The sequence below is a fragment of the Salminus brasiliensis genome, chromosome 16 (assembly GCF_030463535.1).
Source record: "Salminus brasiliensis chromosome 16, fSalBra1.hap2, whole genome shotgun sequence".
NCBI lineage: Eukaryota > Metazoa > Chordata > Actinopteri > Characiformes > Bryconidae > Salminus > Salminus brasiliensis.
Genome location: NC_132893.1, coordinates 21,088,143 through 21,098,463, shown reverse-complemented (window position 1 = coordinate 21,098,463; position 10,321 = coordinate 21,088,143).

The following is a 10,321-nucleotide window of genomic DNA, read 5'->3' as shown; positions in this document are numbered from 1 at the left end:
CTACTTTTTTCCTAATGGTATTTTGAGTACATTTAAGTCAGCTTGGTGACCATGCAGTGGAACTCTCTGTGGTAGTCAATGGGTATCAGTGCTTCCAGCCCAAAGTAGTTGACAATGCCAGTACAAATGCAAAACTCTAGGGTTTAAAAATCTTAACAGGAGAGTAGATCTTCATACCTTAAATATAATAGACAGGGTATAGTGTGTGGATGTGTGTCTACAATCCGAATGACGGCAGTGTTTTCATATATTCGTATACATAAGAGATTATGTATGCCTAGTACAGGAAATATTTTTGTTGTGTTCATTTGGCACAAGCTTCAATAAATGGGTCCATGTGAAAACCGAAACGTAGGCTATTGCTGGAGGCGCGTGTCGAAGTGCACAGAGGTCGTTCACACACAAACACACACACACAAACACACAGACTGAACCGTGCAGCCTCGGTCAAAACGTCGGCTTCTAACCCCGACTTCCACAACCGCACCCCAGCACCCCCCCTTCCCTGCACCCAGGATGAGCGCAGACCTCACTGCGGCTTCCCCACTCCCTACCTTACCCACTCTGAGCCCTGACCCCCACATCCCTCTCCTCCAGGCCTCCACACCCACCTTAGAGTCTCCACTCCTTCTCCCCTTTGGTTCCAGGACATCTGATGTGCACTGCAGAGCTAAACAGCGTGGCAGAAGGATAAGTACCTTTTATCCACAGATTGTACGATCAGGACTTTCTGTGTAAAGTAAAATGTTACTGAGAGGCAGAAATGGACAAACCCTTTGTACTATATTCAAGCGGTCTTATGTATGACATAAAAAAGTTGCTTAAATTTTGCTCGTCTCTTTGGTTTTCTGTTGTGTCCAGCTGATGAAGACATTTCTTTATCCCTGCTGTCTTTGTATCTGCTCTTATGGATCCAAAACAACAAAGTCTAGCTGCTGCTGCTGCTGTTCGACTGCCGATCTACGCTCTTCTCTTCTGCACCGTATTGGAATGGGTATGGGTATGAAATGAGGCCACACTTGCTTTTACAGCCTTCTTCATTAGGGCCAGGCAGGTACAGCACTATAGAGGTTTCTTTTGCACACAAGGGGGAAGGTAGCCTGGGGGGGATGACTACACGTTGATGGTGAGTGAAGGGGGGAAGATCCAGTATGCAAATAGGTGGTACCAGGAGCCAATGGGAAAGTTGAGTTTTATTTAAATAGGTACATTGGATATTACTGACCCAGCACAGCTGACACAGTTACTGGACTTGTTGAGAAACATCAATATGGGAGAAATTAATAAATCCATCATATTATAAATGGACCGAACTCAAAGATCTGTAAAATGATCAGAAATGTTCACCCAACTGCAACTAGTTAAACAATACATAGAATAGATCCAGTTTTACATAAAACATAAAACAGCAAAACATAAAAAAACAGCATTTAGGATTCCAGTATATTTACAGTATATATATTTATATATATATATTTTATGACTTCCTGTGAGCTTTAAGTGAATTACTGTAACAGTTTTTAGTACACAAGTCTATTTAAAACAAGTATATTAAAATATATATTAAGTATATTAAAGACTATATTATTATTATTATTATTATTAACTAAAATTAGTTTTTATATAGTATATTTGTTTAAAGGTATGATCAAAGTTAGATGAAAGCATATTAATGTATTTCTTTTTACATCTTTTATATAAGTACATACATTTGTTAGCATATTTACAGCATACTTAGACAAATCTCAGTATGCTTAAAATACAAGCAGTGGCATTGTAACTGCAGGCATCTGTCAAGGGGTGGGTATATTAGACAGCAAGTGAACAGTCGGGTCTGGAAGGTGATGTGTTAAAAGCAGGAAAAGAGGGCAAGCATGAGAATCTGTCACTTTCACAAGGGCCTAACTGTGAAGTCTAGACGACGTCTCCAAAACATCAGGCAGGTCTTGTGAGGTGTTCCGGGAGTTCCATGCAGTGCTCAGGACCCACCAAACTTTCTCACCTGTGATCCGGCAACAGGGTCATGGGCACCTAAGGCTCATTGATGTAATCCATGGAAGCCCCACCTCACAACTTACAGAAAGCCTTCAGAGGTCTTGTGAAGTCCATACCTCTAATGGTCAGATCTTTTTGTGGCGGAACAAGAGGGACCTACTCAATATTATTATGACTGTATATATAGTCATTGCATATCCTACATGGATCACTACGTCTAGGTAAGCTGTTCTGGTCTACACAATCCGATCACACACACACAGACTGAGAAATCCTTTAGATAACAGCATGCATGCACTCAGCTAAAATCCAGCTCTCTGATTTCTAGACCTTACTCTGATCTAAGAAATGTATGCTGTTTACATACGGCAGAAATCTGATTATGTAAACACATGCATTTATAGAAAAGAAACCTTCTCGGGGTTTGAACTGTTCCTAAGCAGAAGATGATACACTCTGTATATAACAGTCAGGCCGAGGCTTGTAATGGGGACGCTGTGTTATATTCTATTTTTTTTATTGTGAAACAGAAAATGACAGAAAACTTCAGTGCGCTTAACTATTCACCCTCCCAAAGTCAGTACTGTGTACAGCCACCTTTTGCAGCAAATACAGCTGCAAGTTGCTTTGGCTAAATCTCTATGAGCTTCTCTTGCCATTGGGATTTTTGCCCATTCCTCAAGGCAAAATTGCTCAGGCTTCTTTAAGTTGACAGCAACTTGGTGAACAGCAATCTTCAAGTCTGACCACAGATTCTCAATTGGACTAAGGTTTGGTCTTTGACTCTGCCACGTTTCCCCTTAAACCACTTGAGAGTTGCTTTAGCAGTACACATTGGGTCATTGTCCTGTTAGAAGGTGAACCTCCGTTCCAGTTTCAAATCTCTGACAGACCATCCATCTTCCCCTCGACTCGTACCAGTTTTCCGGTCCCTGCTGCTGAAAAACATGCCCACACCATGATGCTACCACCACCATGTTTCACTGTGGGGATGGTGTTTTTGGGGTAGCGCTTTCCTTGGTGCCTGAAATGTTAAATTTTGGTCTCATCTCATGACCAGAGCACAGTCCTCCATACATTTGGGGAGTCTCCCACATGCTTTTTGGCAATCTCAAAATGAGCCTTCCTATTTTTGTCTGTAGGTAAAGTTTTTTTTTCACTCTTCCCTAAAGCCCAGCTCTGTGGAGTGTACCCTCCTTGCCCTCCCTGCCTGGTCTGAGAGTTTTGGTGGGTGGCCCTCTCTTGACAGGTCTGTTGTGGTACCATGCTCTTTCCATTTGGTCAGAAAATGGATTTGATGGTGCTCTGGGAGATCAGCAGAGATTTGGTTATTCTTTGTTACCCAACCCTGACTTGTACTTACTGCATGCCTGCAAGGGGGGTCTTTTCACAAATACACATGTTCTCTGCTAGGAATAACCCTATTTTTTTATGTACCTGTTATCAAAGTCCTGTTCAGTTGGCGGCCATCTCTGCAATGCTGCCGGCCAGTCCTTTCCGATCACACAAGACCAAAATGCTGAAAACGGAATAGGCTGTAGCGTTCGTCTCAGTAATGCACAAAAACATGATTTTTCAACCTGTTCTGGCTACTACGCTTCTCCACATTGAGGGGTGGGGCTTTTCCCACCAGCATTGTTATCCATCCTCCTTTCTGGGCTCTTTTTGCTGAACGTTACCCACCAATGTTAAGCATTACAAGAACTTCCATTCATATGTCAACCAGTTGCTGGCCTCCTCATTTATATCGGCTGTAATCTAATTACTTACGTTTTCAATGTAACTGTAATGGATTACACTTAATGTTTTTAACATCCTGATACAAGTAACGCTGTTACATGTATTACTACCCAACCCTGGTCACAATATATTGGCAATATCTCGATAATGACAGAAAAGCCCACCTATGCCTATAGTTTCAAATTAGTCATCAACGCTTTCACTTAGCTTGAGCTGAGCAGTTTAGCCGCAGGCTCTCTTAGAGGCCTGCTTTCATTCATAATTAACAGCAGGGTCTCCGGGGGAGATGCCTACTTCCACTAAGGCTTTCCAGTATACGCTACTCTTCACACTTTAATCTATATGCATTTTGTAAGGGATCAGTCTACAGGGAGAAGATTAAAGGAAGTGGTAGTCTCCGTTTCGTTAGCGCTGCTGCTGTTCGGCCGCCGTGCTATCAGTGGTAGTTTCAGGGCTTCAGCAGGATCTGAGTGAGCCTTCATGTAGATTAATGGGAGTTTATCTTCACAGCAGGAAGTGCAGTAGAACACAAGAAGAAAATAGGCCACAGACAGCTGGCAAAATTACAGTCTGCCCACAAAGAGATATCTTCATCAGTGAAATCTGTTCGAGGTTATTGTTTTGGTGCTTGCTGTAGGCTGTGTGTGGGTGTCTGTACCTGCCATTCATTTCACTGATGACTCAAAGAGCTGAAGAAAATAATGACACATTTCTCCACAGTGTCCTCTTGAGAGTGACATACTGTTTGCTGAAAGCAGAGGTGAATGTAAGTATTTTCGGAGCATTTTCAAATAACGCGTTTACTTGGTTTCTAGTATATTTTTGAGGAAAGAATCTACCTTTTACCCAAAGCCATTTTCCATCATATTCCTTCCCAGTTCCACTGTTTTTTTTTTTGTTTTTTTTAATGACCCGTACATGCCCACTACATTTTTCTTGTATTGTATCTTCTGCCATTGCCTGGTGTTTTACTGCCTATAACAAGTATTCAGCTCCTTGGATATTTTCCCCTTTTACTGCGTTTATAAATGAAATCATGGTCAAAATAATGAAAAAAGTCATACACCAAAAATAGAGGTTCTACAAAAGGTTCTTTGAGCCATGACATAGGAGAACCATTTTTGTAACAGAGATGAGACTTTTAAATTGATAAAGAACATTTACATCAAGAGAAGGTTCTTTGGGGTCTTTAAAGGTTCTCACACATCTCTAAGACAAGCATGGTTCCTTATGCACCCAAAAGTGGTTCTTCTATGGCATCACTCAAAGAACCATTTGTAGCACCTTTATTTTTAGGAGTGTGGGTGTCTTGGTGGCCTCCCTCACTAGTCTTCTTCTAGCACAGTAACTCTAGCTCTAGCTCTGCTCTAGGCAGATTTACACACGTACCATAATCCTTCCATTTCTTAATGATGCATTTAACTGAACCCCATGGGAACAGTTCAGTGACTTTTTGTATCCATTCCCTGACTTCTACTCTTCAGTAAGCTGTTCTGAGTGTTGTGTGGAGGGTTCTTTTGTCTTTATGGTGTATATGTAGCCAGGAATACTGATTAACCTATGACTGGACCTTCCAGAGAGGTGTCCTTATACTGCAATCACTCGAGACACATTCACTGCGCTCAGGTGATCTCCATTCCACTAATTGTGAGACTGCTGGCACCAATGGCCTGGACCTCTGTTGAGTTAGGCCGGTCACTTTAAAAAGAGTGAATATTTACACTTTTACATCAATGTTTATTTTACATTATATATTTTATTTAATTGACATTGCTTGACCTTGTTTAGTACTTAAGTTTTTGTTAGTCTTTATAAAAAAGCCAAATTATAGTGACTATTTATAAAAGCAAACAATTTACCGACCTCTCTTTATCCCGTAGATTTAAGCATTTTAGCCAGCGGTTAGCGCTCCGGGCTATTGATGAAAGAGTTGTGGGTTCGATACCCGGGCTCAGCGAGCTGCCACTGTTGGGCCCTTGAGCAAAAAACCCTTCACCCTCTCTGCTCCTCAGGCAGCCGCAGCAATGGCTGCCCACCACTCCGGGCATGTGTTCTCACAGTCACTGTGTGTGTTTCACTGATGTGTATGTGCGTGTTCACTGCACATACAAGCCAAATTCCATTTGTGTCCAACACTAATGGTGAATATGGTTGTCTTGTCTTGTTCCTGTAATGCTCAGATGCAGTTTTACAACCCTGTTTTTTTCCCTACGACAGAATTAAACACCCTGAACCTGTGAAAAAAAGGAAGTGAACGAAAAAAAAGCTGAGATGATTACAGAACAGCACTGACTGCAGAATACCCCAGAAATGGCACTTAACTCAAGGTCTAAGTCGTTTAAGCCGGATATATGTGAATAAACTGGTTCTGGCCTCAACGGGTTGTCATTGAATATGTGGAGTGCTGTGGGTTGTATAAACTGGAGGAGTAAAAGGTGAGTTTTTGGTAGCTAAATTACATTAAATATCTCATTATTTAATTCCCATAAAGATGAGGTTTTGGTAGGTTTGTACCTTTGAGTGTTTTCAGTTATATTTGTGAGGAGAGCTTCTTATCTATCTTCTTATCTAAGTTATTTATTAGCTAATTCCCTTTACGTCCAGTCTCATGATGTCATATGCATTTTATTAGACCAGACGTCCAAAGAAGAACAGCTCTGAATAATCTTCTGTCCATCATTCTGATAGAAACTGGAGGTTCTCCTGCAGTTCTGTGCAGTTCTCAGTGTTTAGGTGCCTTACTTACCTGCTATTTCTGTGCTTCCACTTGATGTAATTATTCTTATTCTTAGTCTTTATTGTGGCGTTTTGATGTAGGCTTTTCTACCCATCTTTATTTACAAAGAAATGTGTCTACTATGTGTACCTCTGCTGACAAGGCCGTTTATTCATGCCTGGAAAAATAAGGTTCATATTAAAATGGAGCACTAGGTGGCGACCTTGTCCACAGAGTAAAGTCACCCCAGCCCCCATATGACTGACTGTGTGCATGTGCAATATTGAAGAGTTCACATAAATAAATGGAATCATTATAAGATGCAGTAAATTACACGTTTTTTTAGCTTGAACATGTCAGCTGTGTTTGCCTGAAACCGTTTCACTGGTGTTTATTTTACGCAAGTTGAGGTTCTTGTTTGTTTAATTCAAGTGCATCTAACTGCATTGTTGCACAAGGTGAAACACGCTGCTGTGAGAGTGACAGACTGACTGAGAGATAGTGAACTCTTCATGGTAAAATTCACATATGAGCAGATCCCTGTATATCCCTGTGTTCCGGAGGCTGAGCTGGAGCAGGACATTGTTCTTTATTAGGAAAGAATAGCCACTCTATTGTTGGGATAATTTTAGACTTTTTACAGGATCAAAGCTGTGGATGTAGATTTATGCAGGACTGTTTGTGTGTGTGTGTGTGTGTGTGAGTGCACTGTTGTCTGCTTGGTGTCTCTGAATGTGACATGTGACGTCTAAAACATTGTAGAAGAGCCTTCTTCCGTTTTTCTGTCTCTTTCTTTTATCTTTCTTTCTTTCTTTCTTTCTTTCTTCCTTTTTCTTTCTTTATTTCTCTTTTTTTGTCTTTCTTTATTTCTCTTTCTTTCTTTCTCTTTCTTTTATCTTTCTTTCTTTCTTTTTTCTCTTTCTTTTGTCTTTCTATATTTCTTTCTTTTATCTTTCTTTTTTCTTTTTTGTCTTTCTTTATTTCTTTTTCTTTTATCTTTCTTTTTCTTTCTTTTTTCTCTTTCTTTATTTCTCGTTTATCTTTCTTTCTTTCTTTTTCTTTCTTTTTTCTCTTTCTTTATTTCTCTTTCCTTTGTCTTTCTTTATTTCTCTTTCTTTTCTCTTTCTTTCTTTATTTCTCTTTCTTTTATCTTTCTTTCTTTCTTTTTTCTTTTGTCTTTCTTTATTTCTCGTTCTTTTGTCTTTCTTTATTTCTTTCTTTTATCTTTCTTTCTTTATTTCTCTTTCTTTTATCTTTCTTTCTTTATTTATTTTTATCTTTCTTTCTTTCTTTCTTTTTTCTTTTTCTTTCTTTCTTTCTCTTTCTTTTGTCTTTCTGTATATCTCTTTCTTTTCTCTTTCTTTCTTTATTTCTTTCTTTTATCTTTCTTTCTTTCTTTATCTTTTATCTTTCTTTCTTTCTTTCTTTTTTATCTTTCTTTATTTCTCTTTTATCTTTCTTTCTTTCTTTCTTCCTTTTTCTTTCTTTTTATCTTTCTTTATTTCTCTTTCTTTTTTTTATTATTATAAGTAAAAGCTAAAAATACAACAGTATCAATGAAATATAGTAGTTCCAAATGGGTTCACTTTCAAGACATTACCATACAGTCTGCTGTAACTTCATTTATTCTGGGTGCAAAAATGTTCTCTTTTGCACAGATTTAGAGGGATTTTCCACTTTCAGTGTTTTTTTTAAGTACAGGTACTCTGAGGCACCCCATGCTGTTGATATAGTTGCATAATTAAGCAGCTCATTCTAATTGCTGAGTGAGAGGATATTCCGACTCTCTGCCCCAGGCCTAATTATAATCAGCTCTCTGCTGTTAAAGTGTCCGAGCACTAATGAATGGAGGTATCAGCACCATCCTGCAGCTCCCCTCTGCTCAGGTACAGAAACCCCTCGCCTCTGCTGGCGCCTTGTACTGTTACAGCCAGCCAAAGCCGTAATGACTGGTCAGACACCATGAAGCAGTCAGTGAAATAAGTTTGGGTCTAACTTAGAGCAAAAGTCAGAAACTTAAAGTAACGTACTATTAGACCATCATGCTCTTTCCTCAAATCATGTTGAGTTGTTCAGTTTAATCATGTTGAGTTGCTCAGTTCAATTATGTTCAGTTGTTCAATTTAATTGTGTAGAGTTCAGTTCAACTATTGAGTTGTTCAGATCTGTCTTTGTTGAGTTGTTCAGTTCCGTCTTGTTCAGTTGAATCATGTCCAGTTGTTCAGTTTATTAATGTTGAGTTGCTCAGTTGAATCATAATGAGTTGTTCAGTTCAATTTTTTTGACTTATTCAGTTCAGTCATGTTGAGTTGTTCAATTGAATCATATTTAGTTGTTTAGTTCAATCATGTTGAGTTGTTCAATTTAATCTTGCTGAGTTGTTCAGTTCAATTTTTTTGAGTTATTCAGTTCAGTCATGTTGATTTGTTCAATTTAATCTTGTTGAGTTGTTTAATTCAATCATGTTGAGTTGTTCAATTTAATCTTGTTGAGTTGTTTAATTCAATCATGTTGAGTTGTTCAATTTAATCTTGTTGAGTTGTTCAGTTCAATTATTTTGAGTTATTCAGTTCAATCATGTTGAGTTGTTCATGGAGTGTTTTCGCTATTATAACTTTAAGCAAGTGTACTGGGAATTTGGCCTCATTGCAGAGGACATCAATACAGTAGCAATAGAGCAAAAAGACTCTATTGAAAGACTGACGCACTGATATTGCAAATATTTGCGGACATCAGGGAGCCGCTTCCACTATGCGTGAGGCTCCTGCATTTTCCTGAAAAGGCAATGTTGGGCAATGTGAGATATTTTTGTCCATTTTATGTGATGAAGTGTTATTACAAATTTCTAGTACCAAAGAAGCACCAGCAGTTTGTACAGAAGCCCCTGTAGTTACTGAATAATACATCTTAGTGTGTAATTAGCCTTGGAGTGTTAAGGGGTTAACATATGACTTACGTTTTAAATGAGGAGGTATCTTCAGAGATGAACAGCTCCTATTTCAGCAGATCAGGGGGACATGATGTTAGATTAATTCTATTTGGTCTAAGTAAGGCTATTTGCAGACCTAAAACTAGCTAAATGAACTAGCAGACTATCAGAGTCTAGATGTACTGTACCTGATTCTCCTTTGTCAGCTACTCCAGGTGGGTGGATCTCTCAGCCCTGGTGAGGTTGGTGATTGTAATATCACATTTTTTTACAGACTGTACATATTACTTTGTTTTTCAAAGTTTCAAAGTAAAATACAGCTGGAATACTGATGTGCATGTTGTAGATGAAAGCGATTTTCAGACAGACTGTCTAGACAGTGACAGCAGAATCTCTCACACTGCGTGTGGCGCGTGGATGTGGGCACGCTTGAACGTCCTGCCTCCCAAATGCCTGGAATCAGAGATGTGACTTTCTTTGGACTCAACTTCCAGGCCTACATTTCAGGGCCTGAATTGACAACAGTCCTTAAAACAGTTGTAATCCAGGGTTGGATTTGCCAAGCTCTTTCCAGATTTCATCACTATGTAGTAAAAAGTCAAACTGATCCAGAAACTGTGTGATATTTTGAGTCTAAATAAATATCAAGGCTTCCATGAGCTAAGTTGTGTTTTACAGGTTTATTAAACCTTTATTTCATGAAAAAAAAAGATCTTTAAACTTCAGAAACGGTTCTTCACACGCGCAGGTCATTTACATCAGTTTCAGGCAGCTCTGCAGCTGTTCACATAATGCTCACATAATGGCAAGATCACATAATGTCTGATCTCTAGCCTACTTCAATAATCTCTCTCTCCCTTTCAGGAAGGTTGCGGCATAGAGATAATTATATAAGTGGCCTATTTTTATTTGGGAGCGAGATAATGCTATATGTTTGCCTT